The following is a 26,038-nucleotide window of genomic DNA, read 5'->3' on the forward strand; positions in this document are numbered from 1 at the left end:
CAGAAGCTGTTGGCTTTCCTACTGCTTCATAGAACATTTAGTGTTGTTCAGTGTCTCCTTTGGTTCTCAAAACTATCAATCACGAATAACAAATGAAATCCCTTACTTATGGTATGAGGACTGATTCAAGACACTCCCAGCAAGTGCGAATGAATCCCCCTTCCCTGTACCTGGGGACCAGGATCTCTGGGTTGAGCTTGGAATTTAGTATTTTGTACCCTTCTTCCAGCCTGGACATTTTAGGCAGGTGTTTGGTGGAGAGTAATCTAGGGATAAATAGTCCAAGAGAAGCACTTCCTCTCGTCTCTCCATGATCCACTTTGCACGGAGAGTTCAGGGACCCACGCGCTACTGTTGCCCAAGCTGGCGTCTCTGGCCCATTTCGAGCCCTGGAAGATGTCAGACACAGGGCGGTAAAGCTACCTCCAGAGGGGGCCCCTCTAGGATTGCTGACGGCCTGGGTGACCATCCAGTCAGGATGGCCCCAAACCGGGGGTGTTCCCAGGACATACAACCTCACGTTTTAAAAATGGAAAAGTCCCAGGCTCACGAGGACCAATCTGTCCTGACTCAGTGCACAGTGAGTGGGCCTGTCTGTACCGTATGGAGGTGCCCCCGGGTCTGACACACAGTCCCATTTCCAGTCTGTCCATCTGTCATCCTTGTCAGACTTCTTCCCATCTTTGAGTATGAATTCCTCCAGTTATTTATCCTTTCTTTGCAGAAGCTTTAAAATCCTCAGACCCAAGCATGGGACTGAACTAGGGCTCTGACTGCTCAAAGTAGGGGTCAGCTCTCTAACGCTTCCCCTGAATCCTCCCTGCAAGTCCAACTCCCTGGAAAGGGAAAGACCAAGATGGCTGGGACAAGTGCCTCTACTTAACCAGCTGCTGTGTAGACCTCGCTCGGCCAACTGCGGATGCATCTCTTGCCCACACTGACTGAGAGGGAGCAGGTCTGGCATATTTAACACACAATGTCCAGGGAGTGCAGCTGCTCCTCCCTCCCGCCTCTCGCCACCCCGCCGGCCCTCTCCAGTTCTCTTCTCCCCCAGGAACCAATCGGCAAGGGCACAGCCAAGCAGAAATCCAATTCGGGAATAGAATCCACGTGCTCCCTTCCTGCAAGCACCCCCCCCATCCCCTCATCTTTATTAAAGATTCTCTCTGGGCGACCCTCGTTCATTCTCGGCTTCGATGAGGGGAGGGGAAAGAGAGACTCTCCTCACCACAGACCTGCATGCCTCGCATGGCCGAGGCAGGACCCTTCCTCCTCTCCCTGAGAGAGGGGGGTTCGGTAGTAGGGCTGCTTCTGCTGCACATTTGGACTCCTTGGGGCAGGAGTTCAGGATATTTTTGGGTCCACTTTTGACCTGGTTGCTTGTGCCAAGTTCCGGGCCTCAGCAGCTGACACTTCAGCTCCAAGAAGAGCTAATCCCCGTGTTGGAACATTCCATTAGAGACCAGACACGCAACTTGAGATGGTGAGACTTGATTTCCTGGGCACCACAATGTGGTGCTCTTGGCCTGGTGCCGGTCCCCCTTGCCTGCAAATCTGTATGCTCCAGACCCAATATTTGGCTTCCTACATGCTCTGCTTATTTCCCTCTGAGGACGCCTGTCCTCATTCCCCACATCCTCCCTTCTGGCAGAAGAGCTAGCCCTGCCTGGGCATCTCTGCACCGTAGGATCATCTTTTGGCCATACTTTGTGATGGGGTAGCATTTTCACGCTGACGTAGGAGTGTAACAACGAGGAAAGATCATCTTCCGCCACCACGTTCCTGGCACACAACACGCCGCTTTGCCCTTCCCGGTGTCTGTTTGTGCCACGTCCCCGCACCTGGCTGCCTCTTCTCTCTTCCCTGACCCTCGTCCCGCACCCCCGCCACCTCCAGCTTGTTCTCCAGGAGTCACGCTGAAGGAGGCATGCCCGGTCCCTTGGGCAGGGTCCAGCCTGGTCCTCCGTGCCCCCGCCGCACTCCACACACGGGGTGGACCATCGGAGCTACCATGCGTCCCCACGTCCCCCTTGGCTGACTACCTGGTTCCTGTAACGCCCGTGTCTCTCACTCCGTGGGTGCTCACAGTCCTCCTTTGAAAGAAGTGGGTTTGCTACTTACTTTAGATTTCTCATCGACAGAGTCTTTTTTAAGGAAAGCATAAGCAAGAAACACAGCTGATGCAGCAAGAACGGTTCCTGCTCTGATCTTTGGCGGCTTAGTGTGGTGGTTGAGTGATTCCACGTTTTGCAAATAAGGAAATTAAGGCTCAGAGAAGGAAAGTGGACAGCTGTTGAGTGTCTGAGCTTGAGATAAATAGTTTTCTGGCACCAAAGTCTAGGATCTTTCAACTATGCCTTTTGAAAAGTAAAAGGGAGGAAGGGAGAGAGGGGGGGAGGAACAAGAAGGAAGGGAAAAAGAAAAGAAGAGAAAAGAAAGAAAAAGAGAAGAAAAGAGAAAAGAAAAGAAAAGACACACACCTGTGTATTTGCCCTGGCTTGGTTGAGATAATAACACCAAAAGACGGTGGCCTGGGACGCACGGTCGCCTGCTGGCCGCCCTGGCGCTCTGCAGGAGATGCTGGTAAATCTCTGTCTCCAGGGCTGCGGAGGTGACATCCTCATGCACTCATGTTTGTGGCCCGGATCAGAGCCATGAGACGGGTACCAGTGTCCTCTCCCGGACATTCTTTGGAACAGGGAGCCAAAGCTGAACCTCGCCTAGTCTGCCCAGTCATTCCCTCAAACGCAGCCGCCATTGGATTACTTTTAAGTTCCATGAGACATTGCTAACAGGCCAGTGTCACTTTAACATGCTCTACCCTTAGTCCAGCCTGATTTCCTGCCACTCGGGCAGAGGCAGCTGCCGGACGTTGGCAGGGACCTCTGCGCATTACCAGGGTGGGTCCTGCAGGAGCGCTGGCCTGCAGCATATCACCGCCCTGGTCCTTCACAGACGATGCTCAGCTAGTGGACAGTTAATGGCTTATTGAATTGATCCCTTTTCTGTAATTGTTTCATTGGTAAACACTTAACGTAGGCCACCATTTTGCCTACAAAATGCCAAACACTGTCAAGTGCATAAGAAGAGAGAGTTTTAGAAACTGTAGAGTCTTTTGAACACATGAGGAATGAGTGGTTAGGAGGTCAGGCCCTGACTTCGGATTACGTGCCCCAGTCATCTGCTCCCTGAGCAGTTTGGGCCAAGTTCCCGCACCTGTCCAGCCTCAGTTTCCTCATGTGTCGTGCATAACCGACAAGAGTACCTGCCTTATGAGCGAATCACAGTAATTAACGGAGATAACGACCTGAAAGCCTGTCTTTAGCAAACATTTGGCTCCCAGTAAGCACCCAATAAATGTCTGCAGAACGTCCCCCGCCATCACCCCACACCGGAAGAACAACAATTCATGGCAATTCAGGCACTTAAAGGTTTTACAAGAGAAGCATCATTCCTGACATGCCACAAAGACAGTACTGCTTACTGCTTGCCAACTGCCTAACGTAGATTTTTTTCACTGCCAGGTGCTCTTAATTTGTTTTGATTTAATTTAGAAGAGCGATTTGAGTTAAAGGGAGGAAAACAACCAAAAACAGGGGGGAAAGCCCTTCAGGCTGCATGTAAACATTCAACTTAGCCCCATGTGGTTTTAGATCACTGGATTCTAGCAGAGACTAAAAAATTCTAAAACATAGAAGGAACTTATATGAAGATAACCTGACTGCCTGTGACTCGTGTGTTAAAAATCAGTGGTAGTCACGATTAAAAACCCAGCATGCTCAGCATAGACTAGCTCTGGGGCTTTGTTTTTCAGACAGGCTGGAAAGGAGATTTTGGTACCACAAGTATTCCAGGGGGGAAGACATGCTGGTCAGTATAATGAAAACTCAGACTTGTGGCATCTCAGCTACATCTTGGGTCTCTATTCACATTTTTATCTATGAGTACCCTATTTCTAAATAATGTGCTCCAAGCTCAGGGTATAATTTTGCTTCAGGAACCTCACTTGAGTGGATGGACATTTTAGCCCAAACTGCTATTATTTTTGTTACTTGGTTGGAGACAAACAGAACTGTTCTTCCCGCCGCTCTAAGCATCCAATGGCAGGGGGTGAGCTCCCATCTCCACGTAGGCACCCAGGACTAGACGGTGCCTTATGGTACCTTGAATAAAGATAATGGATATTATTCCACAGCAGGGCTTTCCTGAAGCTGCAATTCTGTGTTTTCTACCAGGAACTCAAAGCCGTAATCAGAACAAATTCCACTCCAATGCTTATTGTCTTTCAACTACTTGCAGTGAGCAAATGAGTGAGCAGGATAAATAAGAGTGGAAAAAATTCTCCGAGCCAAAGGGATAAGCTCTCAGAGCGACAGGGACTTCCTTTGCTGTACATGAATAACAACAACAAAAAAAATCCCTAGTCCCTCATTCTGCTGCATCCTTTCCACCCAGTGTTTCAAGCCACTGTGCTCATAGGCTGGTCACAGAATGTTGGTGGTTGGTGTCCTGGATACGGTGGCATGCTGGTGTGCCCACAGTGCCGCTGGACACTGGCACACGCGGCCACACGAACACAGCATAGACTTTCTTCATGCCAAGGGAACAAGCGGTCCCTTCTCTAAGAAGGTTACATCCTTAGCACTGGCATTTGGTGACAGATGGGCAGTCTTCATTACATGGAAACCCAACTCCTAGCACCCTGAGGGGGACACACATTCCATTTCGGACTCTCAGCACCAGCCAGGACAATTCACGCTTGTTTCATACGAAACACAGCAACTCGGAGACACAAATAACCCCTAACCCTAATTCAAAGGATCTGTCTGTGCAGGACCTTTTAGCCTGAACCCCAGGGTCAAGGGGGCTTCACATCTTAAATGCTCTCCAACGGCAATTCTCTTGCCAGGAGAGATGGAGGAAGCATGCCACCAAGTATTGATCTTAATTAAATCTTCGGACACGATGTTAATCAAATCTATCAGTGGAGAGATGGTTCCAAAAAAATGAGGCACCTTGTGAAAACTCTATGAAACCTGATTTTTCATTAGGGGTGGGGAAAAAAAAAAACCAGTTTATCCATTGCCAAGTAGGAATATAACTTCTCATTTAATCTCTGAATCCCCTTTGTGGGAAGGGTGGAATTTTTAGCATTTTGGAGAGTTTCATATGTCTCATAGTTTTGACATAGGAAAAAAAAAAGAGAGAGAGAGAGAGAAAGACACTCTTCAGAGGAAATTGGACCTCCCTGAAATTGGGCCATAGACAGACCCTGTCATCATATTATCCATTTTCAGGCCCAGGATATAATGTTGCAAGGTCTCCACAGCCAGATTCCATTAACCAAGTGCCACGACAGCCAAAATCTCCTTCTGCCTGAAAGATATCTCCATCTTGCTCACTGCCCCCACCACCCCACATAGGAACATAATCTGAAGCCTCAGAATTTTATATAGAAAAGCTATGTGATTAAGAGTCTCGTGGGGTCTGTTAGAATGAAACTCTGTCCCCTAACCGTTGGCATTCAAATCACGGCTCCAGCTATACATACCCACGACTGGAATTTAGTAGTCAGTTTCCTGATTTGGAAATTTGCATAATTGCCAAGACTTTACTGGCCCTTTTCCCAACACAAAAGTACAAGGCCATGTACATTCTAGGATATTCACATGCGAAAGAATAAAGCTGAACCCCTTCCTTATACCACATATAAAAATTAACTCTAAATGGATCAAAATGAAGACCTAAAGCTGCAAAACTCTTTAAAAGCAATGTAGGTGCGAAACTTAGTCACCTTGGATTAGGCAATGGCTTCCCAGATATTACACCAAAGCACAAGCTAACAGGGAAAGATGGATAAATTGGACTTCAGAATTAAAAACATTTGTGTTTCAAAAGACACTACCCAGAAAGTAAAAGGACCTACAGAGTAAGAGAAAATTTTTGCAAATCAAACACAACCAGGGTCTAGGATAGAAAATACACTTTAAATATCTTGCAACTCAACCTAAAAGGATAAATAACTCAATTTAAAAATAGGAAAAGATCTGAATTCAAGACATTTCTCTAAATAAAGATAAACAAATGGCCAATAAGCACATAAAAAGATGCTCAACATTATTAGGCACTAGGGAAATGCAGATCAAAACCACAGTGAGATGCCCCTTTATACCCACTAGGATGTCTGCAATTAAAAAGAAAACAGGGAAAAAACAGAAAATAACAGGCACTGTGGATGACGTGGAGATACTGGAACCCTCATACATTCCTAGTCAGAATGTAAAACAGTACAACATTGTGGGGAGGTGTTAGGTATTTCCTCAAAATGTTAAACATACAGTTACCACAGGACCCAGTAATTCCACTCCCAGGAGGTGAGATTTTGAAAATGTATGTTCAAACAAAAATTGGCACACAAATGTGCATAACAGCATGGTTTACAATAGCCAACAAGTGTGAAAAAGCAAACATCCATCAACTGATAAATGGATAAACAAACAGTGGTATGTCTATACAATGGAATATTACTTAGTCATAAAAAGGAATGAAATACATTCCTACACTACAACATGGATGATGCCTGAAAACACTGTGCTAAGTGAAAGAATCCAAACACAAAGGCTACCTAGTGTATAATTCCGTTTGTATAAAACGTTCAGAAGAGGCAAATCCATCGATGCAGAAAGTAGATTAGTGGTTGCTGGGGAATGGTGGGGGAAGAGATGATGCAAGGGTTAAAAGTGACTGCTAACAGGTACAGGGTTTCCTTCTGGAGTAATGGAAATATTCTGGAATTACATTGTGAATTTACTAAAACCCACTGAAATGTGTACTTTAAAATGGTGAATTTTATGTTATGTGAATTATATATTAATTTTTTTAATTGTGAAAAAATATAAACATAGAAGAGTAAGTGCCTAATAAATCTCCAAATCAGGGATCACCAGCTGAAATGGTCCATAAATAGACAGCGGCAGGGTGGGCCAGAAAGACCAGAAACAAACCAGGGAAAAGGGGGCATTTTTTACAGGATATGATGCCATTTCAGGTCAGTAAGGGAAACACAGATTATTCAATAAATAGTGTTGGGGCAAAGTTTAGCCATCTGGAAGAAAAATAATAATAAAATTAATCCATACCCCATACCTTATACCAGAGATCAGTTAAAGATTTCAATGTAATTAACATACGATAAAATTCTTTAAAAATATAATATTCCATAAGTGACTGCCTCTGTTTTATAATTTTAGGATCAATTCAGAATATGATGTAATTTAAAAATTCTCATTCAATATTTACTTTTACATTTGTTACTGAATAACATTTTGTTTTCTTAGTAACACAGGTTCTTATGTTGATATTTGATGGAAGGGTTTTCAGTATCATGGCAGCTAACAAACAAACAAAAAACGGATGAAAAACCACAGTGCTGCCCTGAAACAAGAGATCCCCTGAATACGCATAATGCATCCGCCTCGTCCGAGTCTCAGCAATATGTTTCTGCTCTAACGAAATGGTTCCCAACTGGGAGGAATTTAGTCCCCTGGGGAACATTTGGCAATGTCTGGAAATATTTTTTATTGTCACAACTTGGGGAAGGCTAGTGTTGCTGGCATCTGCTGTATGCAGGCCAGTGACACCGCTAAACAGAACAGCCACCCGCACCAAAGAATTAGTCAGGTCAAAACATCAATGCACCCACTGTTGAGAAACTCTGGTCTGACGGGAGGGTGGCACTTGACATTCTTGACAGTAAACGTGTTTCCAGGGATCCGTGAGCTCGGACCCCAGGCATTAGAACCTGGGATGCCAAAAGCTCTTTCTTTGATGCCTCCTTCCTTTTTGTTTATTGAGAACCTATTTTGCACCAGATACGGTGCTAAACTATTTATGTGTACTATTTAATCCTACTCTATAGATGACCCTATTGTATCACTTTGATGTTTTTAATTCATAATGAGGACATCAAAGCTTGGAAAGCCGATTTAACTTATCAGAGGTCAGTATCAGTTTCTCTTAAGGCCTTTACTTTTTAGGCTCCTTTCAGCCTAAAATGGACAAATTCTTCTAGGGACTGATTACCTTCAACTATGATAAAAAAATTTTCTCTGGTGCCAGGAACTCCCTGTAAACCATACTTGCTTTTTCTTCTTCCATCAGTAAAAACAGGTTGAAATATGTCAGCCCCTTCCTATATTTGAAACAGATTCTGCAGTCTGGTTAGTCTACCCACACAGTTTTTCCAGCAAACAAACAAAAAAACAGACACATGGCTTTTATGTGTCTAACCAAGGCCAGTAGAAAGCCAACTAATTCATTGCATGTTTAATAAAAGTAATAAATCAAAACTGTGCACATGCCAGCCATACAAGTAGATGGAACAACAGGAAAAGCGCCAGGATTAGGATCAAGGAAAGTCATGTAACTTGAAGAGGGAAGAGTTTGCTGAGCTTGTAAACAGTACTTTAAAGAACATTATCTGAGCACATCGTAGACGACTCTTTTTTTTTTTTTTACATTTTTTATTGATTTATAATCATTTTACAATGTTGTGTCAAATTCCAGTGTTCACCACAATTTTTCAGTCATTCATGGACATATACACACCCATTGTCACATTTTTTTCTCTGTGAGTTATCATAACATTTTGTGTATATTTCCCTGTGCTATACAGTGTAGTCCATTCTACAATTTTGAAATCCCAGTCTATCCCTTCCCACCCTCCACCCACCTGGTAACCACAAGTCTGTATTCTCTGTCTGTGAGTCTATTTCTGTCCTATATTTACGCTTTGTTTTTGTTTGTTTGTTTGTTTTTGTTTTTGTTTTTTAGATTCCACATATGAGCGATCTCATATGGTATTTTTCTTTCTCTTTCTGGCTTACTTCACTTAGAATGACATTCTCCAGGAGCATCCATGTTGCTGCAAATGGCATTATGTTGTTGGTTTTTATGGCTGAGTAGTATTCCATTGTATAAATATAGCACCTCTTCTTTATCCAGTCACCTGTTGATGGGCATTTAGGCTGTTTCCATGTCTTGGCTATTGTAAATAGTGCTGCTATGAACATTGGGGTGCAGGTGTCATCCTGAAGTGGGGTTCCTTCTGGATACAAGCCCAGGAGTGGGATTCCTGGGTCATATGGTAAGTCTATTCCTAGTCTTTTGAGGAATCTCCACACTGTTTTCCCTAGTGGCTGCACCAAACTGCATTCCCACCAGCAGTGTAGGAGGGTTTCCCTTTCTCCACAGCCTCTCCAGCATTTGTCATTTGTGGATTTTTGAATGACGGCCATTCTGACTGGTGTGAGGTGATACCTCATTGTAGTTTTGATTTGCATTTCTCTGATAATTAGTGATATTGAGCATTTTTTCATGTGCTTTTTGATCATTTGTATGTCTTCCTTGGAGAATTGCTTGTTTAGGTCTTCTGACCATTTTTGGATTGGGTTGTTTATTTTTTTCTTATTGAGTCGTATGAGCTGCTTATATATTCTGGAGATCAAGCCTTTGTCGGTTTCACTTGCAAAAATTTTCTCCCATTCCGTAGGTTTTCTTCTTGTTTTACTTCTGGTTTCCTTTGCTGTGCAGAAGCTTGTAAGTTTCATTAGGTCCCATTTGTTTATTCTTGCTTTTATTTCTTCTAGGAGAAAATTTTTGAGATGTATGTCAGATAATGTTTTGCCTATGTTTTCCTCTAGGAGCTTTATTGTATCTTGTCTTATGTTTAAGTCTTTAATCCATTTTGAGTTGATTTTTGTATATGGTGTAAGGGAGTGTTCTAGCTTCATTGTTTTACATGCTGCTGTCCAGTTTTCCCAACACCATTTGCTGAAGAGACTGTCTTTATTCCAATGTATATTCTTGCCTCCTTTGTCAAAGATGAGTTGACCAAAAGTTTGCGGGTTCATTTCTGGGCTCTCTATTCTGTTCCATTGGTCTATATATCTGTTTTGGTACCAATACCATGCTGTCTTGATGACTGTAGCTCTATAGTATTGTCTGAAGTCTGGGAGAGTTATTCCTCCGGCCTCTCTTTCTCTTCAGTAATGCTTTGGCAATTCTAGGTCTTTGATGGTTCCATATGAATTTTATTATGATTTGTTCTAGTTCTGTGAAATATGTCCTGGGTAATTGGATAGGGATTGCATTAAATCTGTAGATTGCCTTGGGCAGTGTGACCATTTTAACAATATTGATTCTTCCAATCCAAGAGCATGGAATATCTTTCCATTTTTTAAAGTCTTCTTTAATTTCTTTCATCAATGGTTTATAGTTTTCTGTGTATAATTCTTTCACCTCCTTGGTTAGATTTATTCCCAGATATTTTATTACTTTGGGTGCTATTTTAAAGGGGATTGTTTCTTTACTTTCTTCTTCTGTTGATTTATCGTTAGTGTAAAGAAATGCAACTGATTTTTGAACGTTAATTTTGTAACCTGCTACCTTGCTGAATTCTTCAATCAGCTCTAGTAGCTTTTGTGTGGACCTTTTAGGGTTTTCTATATTTAGTAACATGTCATCAGCATATAATGACACTTTTACCTCTTCTTTTCCAATTTGGATCCCTTTTATTTCTTTCTCTTGCCTGACTGCTGTGGCTAGAACTTCCAGGACTATGTTGAATAGGAGTGGTGATAGTGGGCATCCTTGTCTTGTCCCAGATTTTAGTGGGAAGCTTTTGAGTTTTTCACCGTTGAGTACTATGCTGGCTGTAGGTTTGTCATATATAGCTTTTATGATGTTGAGATATGTTCCCTCTATACCCACTTTGGCGAGAGTTTTTATCATAAATGGATGTTGAATTTTATCAAATGCTTTTTCTGCATCGATTGAGATGATCATGTGGTTTTTGTCCTTTCTCTTGTTGATGTGATGTATTACACTGATTGATTTGGGTATGTTGAACCAGCCTTGTGTCCCTGGGATGAACCCCACTTGGTCAAGATGTATAATCTTTTTTATGTGTTGCTGGATTCTATTTGCTAAAATTTTGGTGAGGATTTTGGCGTCTATGTTCATCAGTGATATTGGGCTATAATTCTCTTTTTTTGTAGTGTCTTTGCCTGGTTTTGGTATCAGGGTGATGGTGGCTTCATAGAATGAGTTTGGGAGTAATCCCTCCTTTTCAATCATCTGGAAGAGTTTGAGAAGGACTGGTATGAGTTCTTCTTTGTCGTAGACTCTTAAATGAAGAACAAATGAACAACAGAATCGAGTCATGAATAAATGGCCAGGGAGTTTGCATTCCGTGCAAAGCAACAGTAAGACTTTTTAAAAAAAAAAAAAAGTACAGCTGATGGAGTCTCTTGGTGATGTCAGCAGTGTTGTTTTTAACATGACAGGGTACTTTTATGTGTATTCGTACATCTGCTTCATACAACAATCCTATAAAGGAGGAAGAGAAGCTATCATTATTCCCATGTGGTCGATTCATTATTTTACCAAAAAACAGCCACCCGGGGCCCAAAACAGAGCAAAGCCCTAGGGGTTCAGTGGTGAATAGAACAGCCCCGGCCTCTGCCTTCACAGAACGGAGTCTAATGGGGAAGGCAGGTGTCAACAAACGAGAAACAGCAGGTCTCAGATGGTGACAGCGGGTGCAGAGAGGACTACAGATCAGGAAACAGAATCCCAAAGGGATTAAGCGGTTTCACGGGGCAAATGAGACCTGGTTTGGTTGTCGAACTAAAACCCAGAGCCGTATCCTCTTACTCTGGACAGAACACTGAGCAGATCAAGGAAAGTAATCACACCGACCAGTCTCTAGCCTGGTCGCACCCTTTGGGGCCCCATTTTTAAAGAGGAATTTTGACTGAAGAGCAAGCCATGTCTTCTAGGGAACAGTTAGAAAGCTGGATGTGTTCAGCCTTAAAAAAGGCCAGGACATGCTCACAGCATTCAAATGTTTGAAGGGTTATCGTGCGGAGGAGCGAGGAACAGAAGAGCGTGACGTCGACCGAGGTGCCCTATAAGGCACGTGTCTACCAAGGTTCGAACGTGTGTTCAGGTGGCCTGGTGGGAAGACAGGATCCCTAAGGGGTCGCTATATGCACCTTGAGGGGTGCAAGAACATTGCAGTTCAGGGTATGAACTCTGGTTTAGGCAGACCTGGTTCCAATGCAGTCCCCCGCCACAACGACCACCACTTATTAGCTAGGTTTCCTGGGACAAGTTCCTAAACCTTTCTGAGTGTCCGGGAGATGCTAAGAGTACCTGCCCCAGGTGCTAGCCGTAGGAGTCAGTAAGGTAAGTCATGGTAGAGGACCTGTTTCATTCAGTGCCTGCCACATGAAGCCAGGGCTGGATACAGATTAAATAAATGAATATCCGTTTAATGGGTGGGTTGTGAATAAACAAAGCACTCAGTTAAGCAGTCTTAGGAGTAACAATCACGGCAGGAGCCCAGCTCAAACGAGGATCTCACTGGTGTGTCCAAGGATGAACCGAAGAGATGAGTGAACGTACTATCAACCCTCGTGATATGTGCAAACAGATGGCGTTCCTACGCTCTCCTCATGAGATCAATCCCTGTGCTGGATAAAGCCTGGACCAAATGTTCTCAGAAACCCTTTCCAATTCTTAAATTCCATGAGAGTAAGAATTGTCAAATGGTCCAATTGTAGAGGTCAGGAAGTTTCTATTCCTTCAGGGCAGCAAGAAAAGTCATGGGGCTGGAACCATGAAGCTGTTTCTTTCTAGAAAAGGAATGAAAAGTCCTTCTCCCTATTTGTACCCCAACTTGTTATTTAAAACATAAGAGTGCTTTGTTTCTGTACCTTTCTCTAAAAGAACACGGGGAATTGTCCCTAAAATTCCCAGAAAGTATGTATGAGATTTCTTTTCCCTGTTTTTTTTTTTCCCCCACAAGCCTTCCCAAAGAAACACACCCAAGGACTGCAAGAATCTTCAGGACATGAATGACGGCCTTTTACAACATTTGCTCTTCTTCCAGTTCTGCTGTGGCTCTTTTGACCTCGGTGTGAAAGACAGCGATGGCTTGTTTCCACCGAGATGAGGAAGCAGGCTTTCAGACGGCACCATCTCCTGGTGGAGCGTGGGCACCAGCATGGCAGACTCCCTGCCTGCTTTCAGAGTCTGTGCTGTCAGGGTTGCTGGCGTGGAAACGTCCATTTCCCTGGAATTTAATCCGGGTCTCTTGGGAGGGGACAGCTTGAACTGCATTCAAATTAAACCATGGGGCAGTTTCAAAAGCTCAACGCTTATTTATTTAGAAGCATCTCTTTCCACTAAAGAGTAATTACTCATTATGCTCTCTCTTGTAAGCATGGCATGAAGACATGTTCATAGACGAGCTAAACTAGACACCTGACTTGTCATAAGGCCATCCTTGGACCCTATTTGCTGTTTAACAAAATTTCATTTTGGGGTTTGTTTGTTTGCTTGTTGTTCAGGGGGATCAGGACCTTTCCAAAATGCTCTGAGCTGCCACTGCCATCAGATGTATAAGCCACTTGGTGTTCAGTTGTCTGAACACACTTTTGTGACTCTGATAGAGAAAGATTGAGAGAGGTGAGTGGAGACAGAGAGAACCAGGATCTGAAATCCCAAATCTATTTATTATAACTGAAGGTTGACCAGGGGCACCTGTGAAGGAGCCACTCGAGAAAAACCTCATCATTTATCAACACGAGCTCTGGGTCCAAACCCCTGCGTGGAACACTTTCTACATATAAGCCACCAGGACTCCATGTGTACCTCTGCCTTGAGCCCAAAAGACAGAAGACTGAGCCACCTCCTTGGACTCCCACCTTGATCTAAGCCAGTATCTGGGTGGAAAGAAGAGGCAAGAAAAAAAAATGAACCCAAGTTAAAGACTCTCCAAAATAACAAAGATTCTTCTTGAAGCTCAACCAAAAAAAAAAAAAAAAAAAAAAAAAGTCTAGATTAAAGCATTCATTCCAGCCTTCCCCAGGGTGGAAAGAAGGCAGGTTTACCCAGGAGGGAGGCATCCCCAAGTCCACCAGATGCTCAAGGAAGACCCAAGTCTTAAGGAGGCGAGCCCAAGACTGTGAGTCCTGAGGCGCCACGTGAAGGGCCCCTGGGCTTGTCTCCGCAGCAGCTTCACGCCAGCTGCGGAACCCTGGGATGCCTCCCCAGCTCCCTCTGTTCGGCGTTCCTTTCGAAAAACAGTAAAGAACTGGATGCCTGAACATTCTTCATTCTCTCTCGGGACCGGCAGCTTTCACCAGGACAAAGTTCCCCAGCACTTCCTGAACCTGAATGAGGTTGGACTTGTAACACACACAGACAGCTACTGCTGAGAAGTCGTGTCTTTTGGATACTTGAAATGTCACGATCTGGTGATGACTTCCGTGCTAGGCATAGAGAGCGTATATGAAACACACACTCCCAACATGACCAGGATTTTTTTCGGGGGGAAAAAATCAGTATTTCAAATCATAACAGAAAAACAGCAGTATGAGTTATTCTCTATGGAGCACATCAATACAGATGTTTTCAAAAGGAGCATGGCATGAAGACATGTTCATAGACGAGCTAAACTAGACACCTGACTTGTCATAAGGCCATCCTTGGACCCTATTTGCTGTTTAACAAAATTTCATTTTGGGGTTTGTTTGTTTGCTTGTTGTTCAGGGATAGATAGCTACGAGGAGAACTCGATCGTGAGGCACAGACCGAAGTCATACAGTGTTTCCCAAAGTATGGTCCTTGGGACACCAGTCTCTCAAGATGCTTGGCCAAAAAAAAAAAAAAAAAAAAGGTGTCCATACTCCAACGAGTCGGAGACATACTCCAAGTTACACCTGCCTTCCAGGAGAGTCCCAGTGCATACAAACTTTGGAAGAATCTGAGACCTTTGGAAATAAAGGGAAAATTTTAGCAGATTAAATTTGCTTTGCATCAAAATGCTCAAACCTTATTGGCCAGAGGACGTTTACATAGAGGAACGTCTCACAAGATCTCGGGAGCTGGTGCTCTGAGGAACACAACATGGAAACTCCGCTCATAAGCGAGCTGGTAGGTGAGGTTTTCGCTACCGTGGCTGATGATTTTCCAGAACCAGGAGAGATGGGCTTCAACACAGGGACTGATGCACAGTTGCTAGGTGACCAACTCTACACCTTGAGAGCAGAGAGGAGAGACCACGTCAGTAGGTCCCTGAGCTGCCGAGCACCCATCTTCACCATTCCACCAAGCTTTGCCCATAATAACAATCCGAGTTCCAGGAAGCGGCCACACAGCTTGTCGTTATGACAACGACAACAAAACCAGCTCCCCCGTAAACCATCAGGAGATGGATCAGTCAAGCGGTGACTGAAGATCTGGATTCCAAAGCGAGTGTTGTAATATTCTGCCTCCACTCCCCGGTAGAATTCTTGCTGTATATGTCACTCTTCCAAAAAGGACTGGATCTTTATTTCTTCTCTGTACAGTGAGAATCCATAGGCTGGAGTGGCTTTGAAAGGCTCTTTCTGTCTTAAGAGTCTGTGACGCTCACAGAACAATAAAAAAAAAGAAATTCGTCACGTCCTCCTGTTTGATGTCTTTCTAGGATTTTAAATTTGTAAGGAACGTCTTTGTGTGCTTTCCACACTAAACCTAACTGCTTTTTATTTCTCGGTCACTGTTGTGGGATATTGTGTTTCCTGGTTTGGGGGAGAGAAAGGGAGAATTGTGTCCCATCATTGTCTGCGGATTTGCAAATGGGCTTATCCGGGCTGAATCTTATTGAGGGTTAAGCAAATCTTCTTTCTTAATGTGCAACCCTCAACTCTAGCCCAAGGAAGCCAAGGAAAAAAATTCTGGCAATAACCGAGTGTATCGTCGGTGACTTCTCCTTCCCAGTGGACATTTGTGGCCAAATGGTTAGGACGGGACCCTAACCTTTTCTTAATTTCTGCTCTCCTTGGATGTAGCTTCTCTGTCTTGCTGATGTGTTTTGAAATATTAAGAACATTTTAGACAAAGAGAAATATTGCCCCCTACAGGGAAATGAATCTTGGGCTTTTACAGATGATTATTTACAATCACTTAACATCTTTTTTGTTTTTTTGTGGAGTGTTTATTCTTTTCCTCTTTTACTTGGAGGTTAATACAGCTGGTGGACAATCTTGTTTCTTCCATTTCATTCCATCCTCGTAACAATCCTGTAGGGAAACTGAAGCGTGCACTTAGAGAACTTGCCCAGTGCCTCCTGGCCCGGCGGTTGCGAAGGACAGTCACCCAGCCTGGGTCTGCTCGAGTCCAGTCCCATGTTTTCCTCAGTTTCACTCCACCTCCCAAACACGTCACTACACAGAGCCATTCGTGAGGCGTGATGTGAATGGGGGCCTTTGTGTTTTTGCAGTCCTGCTCCTAACATAGGTCCTATTATTTGCAGATAATAAAAATAGCCCTTCAAATCTCTTCACTCTCCTTCAAGCCCTTGAGATTCTACCTTTCAAATTAATCTTACTACAACACTTCTGTGCTTCCCATAAGCCATAAAATTGAGGCCAAACCCCTTGACCTCAAACCACAAAGCCCTCTGCATTCAAGCATAACCCTATCATTCCTGGCATCACTCTGCAAACCCCCCACTAAAGCCACTGGGGATGTCCCATTCCCCAAGCTTGTGGCTATGCCTTTCTTGCTTTGAGCAAATGCTCTGTAGTGACGGACATAACCTCTTCTTTGCCCTTTTCCTTTCCACTTCCTTTAAGAATGACTTCAAATGCCATGGGTCCACCTTGTGATTGATCCCCAGAACCCTGGCATCAGACTCCATTCAGCCTAGCTCTGCCACTTACTAGCTGGGTGACCTTGGACAAGTCACATACCCTCTCTGTTTCATTATCCTCAATTCTTAATATGAGGATAATATTAGTAACTTCCTCGAAGAATGCTGGGAGAATTAAGTAAGTTAATATACGATACTTAAAACAGTATCTGACACATGGTAAATGCTCTCTACTTTAACTGTTATCAAAATTTCATCTTCTTCATCATCATCTATATCATTTCCTGCTCAAAATTTTTTTAGATCTTTTGGTACCTCAGTATATTTGGCGAAATGCATCTATTATATTGTGTGGGGTTTTCTTTAAATATTTTATGTTTTTGTCCTATCTCTCATAGCAAATGTTGCACCTGATTTTATATCACCTACAGAAATTCAAACCAAACAAGTCAGGCTAAGACAGAATCCACAAAAAGGACCATTTTCTTGGTTTTTCCCACTATGGGCAGCAGAATCTTGACTCAAATAATACTGTAAACTTTTTTGAGCACATGTTTTATGCCAGAAACTGTGCTAAGTATCCTACTTACACCTTCTCATTCAATGATCACAATAACCCTATGAGGTTTTATAATTATACCCATTTTATAGATAGGAAAAAATGAGTCTTGGGGCAGTGAGCTACACATAGACCAAAACAAGGTCATATACTCAGACAATTAAGGCACTTAAGTTCACTTGCAGTTATAGGCAATTGACTCTGACCTGCCGAATTTGAGTTTTCACATGAACTCCAGAACCTCCTCACTAAGGAACCAGTAGGACCCCTTAGCCAGTACGGCCAAGAACTTCTGTTCTAGAATCTTCCTGTCCTTTCATTGTCCCTCCTTATACTCATTCCCTTGGTGATTTTAGGTAGGCTCATAGTTTTAAATATCATCTATATGCTGACATCTCCCCAATTTTTATCCAGGCCACGTCCCCCTAAACTCCAGACTTATATAGCAAACTGCCTTCTCCAGATCTCCATTCAGCATCTCAGACGTAACACGTGAAAAGCTAAACTTCTGATTTTGCACCCTCAGACTTGGTCCAAACACACTCCTCCTCATTTCAGCTAAAGGAAACTCCATCCTCAGGATCTTGGTCCGAAAGCCCTTGGAGTCATACTCGGCTCTGCTTTTTTCCCTCATCGTCCATATTCAATGTTTCAGAGACACAGGTGGCTTCACCTCCAAGATCCATCTAGAATCCGAGCACTTCCCACCACCTGTGCAGTCACCATCATGTTCTGAGACACCGTCACCTTTTACGGGGATTGTTGTAATCCTGACTGGTCTCCCTGACTCCATCCTGGCCCCACCAGTGTCTCATCTCATCACAGGTTCCAGAGAGACCCAGTTAAGTCATAGGTCAGATCATACTAGCCCTCTGCCCAGAAACCATCAAAGGCTCCCCATCTCCCTCAGAGTAAAAGCCAAACTCCTCCTTACAATGGTCTATAAACCCTATGCAATCAGCTCCTATTACCTCCTTGACCTTAAGTTCTACAAATTTCTCCCCACCCCTACTTGCTCAGCTCAATCATTCTAGCCTCCCTGTTGTCACATCAGACACAGTCATACCCCAGGGCCTTTGCACACACTGTTCTCTGCACCTGGAAAGCTCTTCCCCTGAATATCTCATGGCTTGTCATCTCACCTTTTCAAGTCTTTGCCCACATGTCATCTTAAAGAGCCCTGCCCTGTCCACACTACTGAGAATGGCAGCTGCATCCATCCCCCTCACCTGTGCTGTTTTTCCCATTGAACTCATCACCTCCCATCTATTAGCTTCTTTATGTATGAGGCTTACTGTTGGCCTCCTCATGCTGTAACATAAGTTTCACGAGGGCAGGGATTTTTATTTTTTCTATTCGCTGATAAATCCTCAACACGAACAGTATTTCACATGAGGCAGGTGCTCTCAACTAATACTGAATGAATTAATCAGTAGAGCTGAGATTCAATCCCGGCTGAGTTCTTAACAACTGTCGATATGGTCCCCTCTACCGGAGGAAAGTGGTACAGTCCCCCTGATGCAATCAGACTGAAAATGAATATCGTGTAGCTGATACCCTGCATAACGCCATCACCCAGCCACTGCCTGTCATTGCTTAGATAACGTCACAGTTGAATGATTTCTTGCCCAGTACTGTCTGGTTCCTATTAGAAAAGTACTAGGTAGGGAATGTTAACAGGCAAACATTTGTTTGCTTCATGGTCCCACGAGCAGAGTCAGAGGCTGGGTTGGGGGATAATGTGGAGAGAAAGCAAAAGGCAAGCCACAAGTCACCAGGACAGGCCAGCTGGCCAGAAGCCCCGAGAAAGCCGCACTGGCTCCACCTCAGAATCGCTCCTCGTTCAACAAGGATCTGCAGTCCTCACACGCAACTCAAGGTGACGCCCTTGTTCTACTTCCCTGCCTCCCTGCTGCAGGCCACGCCTCACAGGCTTTTTTCGCTCAGACTGCAAGACAATCCAATGACTCAGCAATGCGAGGAGAGAAAGCCTAAAATTTGGACAAAGGATACTGGCCCCATGCCCCATGTACACAAGCTTGCCATCACCACCAGCACAGAAAATTACTTTCTGAATGTACCCTTTCCTGGGAACCCCATCTCTCTGGTGGGATTTAACGTGCTCTAAACAAATAAGCACTTGGGCAGATTAAAACCGCGAGTGCATAGGAAAACCCCTAGGGTAAGAGAAAAGGAGGCTACCATATTGGTTGACGGCTGGCTGGCCATTTTGTCTTGTTTCTGTCTGCAGCAGGAGAGAGGCTCGTTGTTCTGGGCTTTCTTTCAAGCCTCCAAGGTTGTCTTTGGGAGTTGTTAAGCCACTACAGCCCTGGGGCGCAGCCTGCCTGCCTGCCTGCCTGCCTGCCTGCACGTTTGTGCACACAGGGCGTGACTCACCCCGAGCCCGGCATGGCAGCTGCCCGCAGTGCGGGTGGAACAGGCTGTGTGTGCCTGCTGGGCAAACCCCTCCGTTAATCCCTCTGGTGGTCACCACCACACCCTGTCATTAGGCCATGTACTTGACCTCAGAGCTCAAATCAGCTTAACGGTCTGGGCTTGTTTAATCCTTGTCGTCTTTGGTTAAGTCTGTGATGCCTTTACTTTTCAAATTTCTGCTTTGTCTGTGGGAAACAGAACCAGACAGGTCAAGTGACCCTGCACAGGTCACCCAGTGATTCAGAATTAGAATCACGGATACCTGACTTTTCACCAGGGGTGCTGACTTGTCTAAATCCCTGCCACGAAAGCCCTCCTTCTCCCCACCCTGCTCCCCGCCCTCACCCCCCCCCAATAATCCTTTCCTTGTAGATATGCCATTTGCCTGGTTCTTTTTAAAAGTCTACACACTCACACAAGTACGCAAATCCATGTCTGTTGCTGTGGTTTGAAGCAATGTGCCAACGATGTTTTGTTTCCGGTGTAACCCAGAAGTTCGTAGAAGCATCACCTACATTTTACGTTGGAACTTGACTTCTGAAGTGTACCCACAGCCTCCCTCTTAGAGATACACAATCCAGGCTGGCAGATGAGAAGCCCCCAGAAATCCTGTAGAAAATAAATGGTTTAGCTCATTTAACCTCATATTTTCCAAACTTACTTAAACACGGATGACCTTTTCCCGCAGTGCCTCTCTGTTAACATCATTGCCATAATAGTTCTTGAGATGCCCTTTGGGAAAGGTTGAATGAAACCATGATCCCTTCGTAGCCTAGGGTTGGACGGGTGGGCATCGCTCCGTGTCCACCACGCTATGCTGAGGAACCCCAGAGTTCTCAGAACTAGTCTTCGTAGAGTTAGTTAGATTTTTGTGGTCTCCCACGACATCCTGTTGGTTGACAAAAGCCGAGTCCCATGGAAGTTTTCCAAGCCTGAGATTGTGCAGCAGAGAGTAGATGAAATGCCACTCTCTCCTGCTTCTGATGGGCTCCGTCCCAGCCCTTCCAAAGCACATGGCATCTCCATCCAAGGCCACCCTGAGCCCCCTCCAGTGGTTCCACCATTGGCATCAGTGGGAACCTCCATTCCCAGCCCTTCGGGAGTGCCCTCCGGCCACCTTCAGTCCCTCGGAAGACAACTTGATTACCAGAATATTCCTAAAAATACCCTGCTCAGTCCTTCATGTCTCTCCAAACCAAAGCCATAACCCTGAGGCAGTAATTCTTTCTCCTGCAAAGATAAAAAGCCCTGACTTTCTCCTAGGAATATATTTTTCATCCCTTTCATTTGTCCAAAAGAGCAGGCAGCTTTGCACCATAGCTAAAGCTCCTACACCACCCCAGTAGTCTTTCATAGTCATAGGAGCTAAGAAACAGCACGTATTTAGTTTGAAGTCTTTTGCGGGGACAAAGACCTTAAGCAGTGACCCAGCATGGCAACAATTTACTGTTGAATGTAACTGCGTGTGTTAGTTTCCAAATTCTGCAGAAGTTTCCTGGGTCATCTCAGAAAAATATACTGACTTAGAAGGAATAAAACTCCTGGGCTAGGGTGATGGCCCCATGCCGGGCGATTCTCTCTGGCTGCTTCGTGGGCTTCGGGACCAACAACAAGACTTGTCTTCACTTTGTGGCTCTGTGCTTATAGCATCAACCAAAATCATACCAGACACCATGCCAGGTGCTTGTGACCAATGAAGCTTAATCATTTATGACAGATAGATGGAAAGGACGATGCTTCTAACTTCAACATCTTGCCAGGAAGGAAGGAAGGGTGGGTGGATGGGAGGGAGGGAGGGAGGAAGGAAAAAAGGGTTGGTTTTTAATTGGACTGAATTCGATTCCAATCTTGAAAGAGGTTAGTGATTTTTGTTTGTTTGCAAGATGTCAGGTGGCAATAGCTCCTAATTTGTAAGTTTAGCTTTTAGAAACTGTCACATAGAACGTACCAGCTCAGTCAGTTCAGCGGCCAAACATTTATCGGTTATCAACTGTGGGCCAAAATCCAGGTGCAGGGATACTAAATTCTAACAAGACGTGGACCCTTTCCTTTGGGGAACTTAGAATCAAAGAAACGCATCAAAGACGCAGATCCTGCACTTGAAGAAATACGCTTTGTCCAGTGTTTCTGAGTCCAGTTAAAAGTCAGTGACTTTTTGCTTGGTGGGTAAGGGTGCAGCTTCTAGGATCCGAAGGCCTTGTCCTAGACCCAGTTCTACTGTCTACTCACTGTGTAAACATGAGCACATTTTTTACTGTCTTTCAGGTTCAATGTCCTCAGCCACAAAACGGAAGGGGTCGTAGACCCTGTCTCTAACTTGTCATTGGATTAAAAGAGATTAATGCATCCAAAGTACTTGGTGCAATGCCTCACAGCGAGGAAGCTCTCAACAAAAAGTCGCATTTACTCTTCATCTTCTTCTCCTGCCATCCCAGGATGTAAAAAAGCACAGCTACTTTCTGAGCCATCTCCAACCTCCATTCTGGGAATCGCCATCTGTGAAGTTCAAGGGCAGATCCTCAGCTATTCCAGGGACGCAGTGGGTGGGCTTTGCCTTCACCGGCTCTGGCTGTCCATCCAATGTGCCTGGTGTTCTTCCCACAGTGAAGAGGAAGATGTCTGCTTTTGGCTGCTTCCCCTTAGCAGGGAAAACCCTGCAACACCTCTCTTTAGGGCGTGGTGCCTTAGCGCCTCACCTGGAGGCGCACGTCTATTTGTACCAACGGCAGCAAACCTGGGACAGGTCTAGTGCCAGGATTCCCAAGTTCATTGCTCGTCATCCTGATTCACCCTCATCACACCAGTACAGTTAGACGGTTTATTAGAACACGGCCCCAGCGCAGAGGAGATCCTGGTTCAGTTCCTTAACCATATCCTATACTCAAATGCCCTTAAGAAGAGGTAAAAACGTGTGAAAAAAAATGAAATCAAGCCAATAGGATGTCTTAAAGACAGTGAAGGGAGGGTACAGGGTCCAAGAGTCACAACTAATTGGTAAAGTTTTTTTTTTTTTAAAGAAGCCAACATGGTTCATCATTGATCAAGTTTTGCTGTGCTCTAGGCACTAGACTAAGTGCCTTACACAGGTTTTCTCACCAAATCCTCTCGAAAACTCTGACAGGGTGCAATTATTATCCCCACTGAGAAGTGAGATAACATCGAGGCTTGGTGGAGTTTAGCAACTTTTACAAGGGCAGCTAGTAAGTTTTTGGACCTTCTTCATTTCTTAAAAAAAAAACCAAAAACAACAACAGAAAAAAAAAAAACCCCAAAAACCCTGTATCTAGGTAAAGTCAACTTTTAGCAACCTTGAAGAGGAAATTAAAAAAAAACAAAACTATAACTCAACATTTCTCGGATGGCCGTTGCAGTAGAAGGGTGTCACAGGCTGGGTGAATGAGTATGATCTCTGTGTCTTCACGTGTTTCTGGTTAAACCGTCTTTCTTTGCAACCGACTATTTCTGAAGCATGGGTTGACGTCATCACCCCATTCTGAAAGTCAACATATGGTCTAAGTGGATTTACGGTGGTTCCTCATCTCACCTCCCCAGCTGGGACAATCTTCTGCTAGAACAGAGGAACAGGAGGCCTACACAGAAGCAGAATAGAAAAACTCAGCAACCTTCCGTTCCCCCTAAATGGACGGAAGCCACCCTGGCAGCGTGACCTCGTTTTCTCATTTGAGGTGCGGGCACAGTGACTTGCCAGCAATCAGAACCCTGAAAGTCCTGCTGATTCCAAAACAGAGTCACGTTATCATCACTTGTTACATTTGCATATGCTCCCCCTCAACACGTCACCTGCTGAAGACCACTGGGCTTAAGAGTTAGGGCTCCTTGAGTTTATGTTCCGCACAGGCAAATGAAAATGATGGAGAACAAACCGAAGTCAGAGGAAAAGAATCTGCCTTCCCTTTCCTCGGAAAATAGAAATACACCATTGAAAGAGATTTCTCAGTTAATGAACTTGGCAATGAAAAACAAACCAACCAACCCTAAATGCTGCTTAGAAACGCAGCCTTTAAGCTCACTGGCTGGTGAGCCCATGGAGGCTCAGCTTTGACAGCAAGGAGCCTGGGTTCTAGACGTGCCACCAACGGAGAGGGTAGCATTAGAGAAGTTACCAGCGGTCCTAGCCTTCTACATCACAGGGCGGTAGGGTAGAAGCTGCATGGAGCATGCAGCATGAATGTGGCATTATCATCATTATCAATGATGGTTTGAATTATCCCGATTTCCCTTGATATCAGATGTACTCTTAGCTTTCTCCCGACTGACTGCCTTCCTTAGTATTTCTCTAAATAGAAACACCCAAACAAGAACTATCTCATCTTTCCAACTGTCCCCTGCCTGGTGTCCCTAAGCCCTCCCTTTGTCAACTCGAGCCCATTCTCTGACCAATGACTAGAATGGGTTTTCTAATGCCTAAGTCAAATCACATTTCTCTCCTGCGTGAATCCAACAGTTGACTCCCCTTCCCTCTTAGTGTAAGATCCAAGGTCCTTCTCTTGACCTATGAGGGTCCCCCGGACCTCCCCCAGCTCCGACCCCTCCTCCTCCAGCTCTCTCCCCCTCGTTTACCGCCCTCCAGTTCTGTTGATCTTCAGCTGGACAGACCAGCACACTTCCTCCACTCCTAAATCTCTGCGTGGGTGGCTACTTCTCATCAGTTATCACCTACCTAAAACATATCCCGCACGTCTCTGTCCTACTGCCCTGACTCATTCTCAACGCGCTCATCACTCTCTGACAGTATAGGATTTCTTCATTCGTTTACCTTTTTGTTGTCTCCCCCAAGTGTCTGCGGGCATGGCTCCCTGTAGGCACGCCACAAATAGAAATGGATGGAGAGAGATGGATGATTCCAAAGCCCAGCTGTATGCACGTGTGCATTCATTTATTTACTGTTCCGGAAAATTCACACCTCCCCTCTACAATGTTAATAAAAAGCGATGCCACCGATTTCTCAGCACAGGAACTTGTAACAGAGTTTCCCGACTCTGTCCATCTGCAGAGCAAATAAGTATCTCTTCCCTTGTGGAACTAAGTACCCAAAACAATTAGAACTAGGGACTATCTGTAACAGAGGCAAGTAAAGCCAGAAGTAAAAAGATGTCACCTCCGGATGGAACACACTAGAACCGGAGCTGGTGGGAACCAGGGAAGCAGCTGTTAACTTCTCTGTTGGAAAAAAGATTTCATCTTCCACCATGGTCCAAACTGAATCCTCTGCTTAACTCTAGCCCGGCTTCTCCTTCTGTCTTTCCAGCTTAGCGCACATCCCCCCCAAACACCCACTCAGCCGTGCTTACCACCTGCGTGTCAGCCTAAGACGCCTTCCTCCACTTAATGAAATCTCCACGGTAAGTCAGTTTAATTCACCTTCTCGTCTTACTGTCTTAGTTCACAAGCCCCCATCTTCTGATCCACTCTCCACATTGCTTCTCGAGGGATCTTTCTAAATAGCAAATCTGATTATATCATTTCCATGCTTAAAACCTCTTTAACAGATAAAATCCAAATTCTATAATAGGGTTTTTTTTAAGAGCCTTCTGCATATCTTTCCGGCTTTAATATCCACTCCACTCTGTCACCCCCACCACCCCGAACCAGACACACGTATGCAATATTTCCCCTCCCTCTTTCTCATGCCATCTACCAAGCATTCTTATTGCCTGGCCTTACCTAAATTACTTGAGTTCTTTAAGCACATCTGGGTCTTTCTAATCATTTCTTTGCACAGTCTGTCCCCTCCACTTATCTGACAGGACGTGGTTCAAACATTTCTATGTTTGGAGAAATTGTGAAGTTTTCTTTTATGCATAGGCAGACACCATAGTTTCTGTCTACATTTCTTTCAAAAACTTTATCATATGACATTTTAACTAGTTTGCATGTCTCTCTTCCTAGCTACACTGAGTGTTCTTTGAGGGTAGGGCTCATGTTTCATTTATTTTCATATTCCCCAGAACCTAGGAAGTACTCAATAAATATTTATTAAATAATATAGACAAAGGTAAGATTTAAAAAATCCTTTCTTTGAGATTTACAAATGTTAGCCACTAAATATAAAAATAGATTTTTAAAAAGTTTCTTTTGTATAGCATAGGGAACTATGTTCAACATCTTGTAATAACCTTTAATGGAAAAGATAAGAAAATGAATATATGTATGTACATGCATGACTGGGACACTGTGCTGTACACCAGAGATTGATACAATGCAATTGACTATACTTCAGTTTAAAAAACAAGTAAATAAGAATAAAGAATAAAAAATCCTTTCTTGATTCGTGCCCCCTGCAACTGCCAGCGACAAGCACCTGTCTTCCTTCACGC

The 26,038-nt window shown here is 44.4% G+C and overlaps 1 long non-coding RNA gene across 1 annotated transcript in view; it reads left to right on the forward strand.

The window, feature by feature from the left end:
- Positions 1-22,978, forward strand: part of LOC116656749 — a 32,525-nt gene extending 9,547 nt beyond the window's left edge. Inside the window, exon 2 of the long non-coding RNA XR_004311668.1 lies at positions 21,966-22,978. This is a non-coding gene — a long non-coding RNA (uncharacterized LOC116656749). The remainder of the gene's footprint in view (positions 1-21,965) is intronic.
- The last annotated feature ends 3,060 nt before the right edge of the window (positions 22,979-26,038 follow it).

The sequence above is a fragment of the Camelus ferus genome, chromosome 16, assembly GCF_009834535.1.
Source record: "Camelus ferus isolate YT-003-E chromosome 16, BCGSAC_Cfer_1.0, whole genome shotgun sequence".
NCBI lineage: Eukaryota > Metazoa > Chordata > Mammalia > Artiodactyla > Camelidae > Camelus > Camelus ferus.